Raw genomic sequence first — 565 nt, 5'->3', positions numbered from 1 at the left:
ACTTTATATTTGATAGTTATCTCAATATTATCCTATGAAATAATTTATTATTTATCAGGTCTCTATTACATTTGTCCTATTTTTTGCAATATTTTTACAAGTATACCCTGATAAATAATAAATTATAATATATAATATAATATATAATATAATATATAATATAATATATAATATAATAATTTCATAGAATAATTTTGAGGTAACTACCAGACAATAAATAATAATATAGTAAAAGGCAACTCACAAAATAAATACAGTGATGAGAAAATCAAGATTACGCAAAATAAAGAATTATTATATTTGTTTTTTTTTTTTAATACACATTACCTTTTAAGGAAATGTACAAATCATTTTCTGGATATTTTAGTAAAAGATATATACAGGATTGGTTGAGGCCTTTCCTTTCAATAAATCTGAAATTATAATTCAGTACAAAGAATCTGTTCTTTTATAATTATGTATATAATAAAGAGAACAAATTAATAGAGATTCTAAAATTATCTGATACAATATTAATTCCAATCATTTCAGATATGTGTAGAATTTCTATTAATTTGTTTTCTCA

The sequence above is a fragment of the Cyphomyrmex costatus genome, unplaced genomic scaffold, assembly GCF_001594065.2.
Source record: "Cyphomyrmex costatus isolate MS0001 unplaced genomic scaffold, Ccosl1.0 scaffold1071, whole genome shotgun sequence".
Classification (NCBI taxonomy): Eukaryota; Metazoa; Arthropoda; class Insecta; order Hymenoptera; family Formicidae; genus Cyphomyrmex; species Cyphomyrmex costatus.
Note: the sequence above shows the minus strand (reverse complement) of the source record.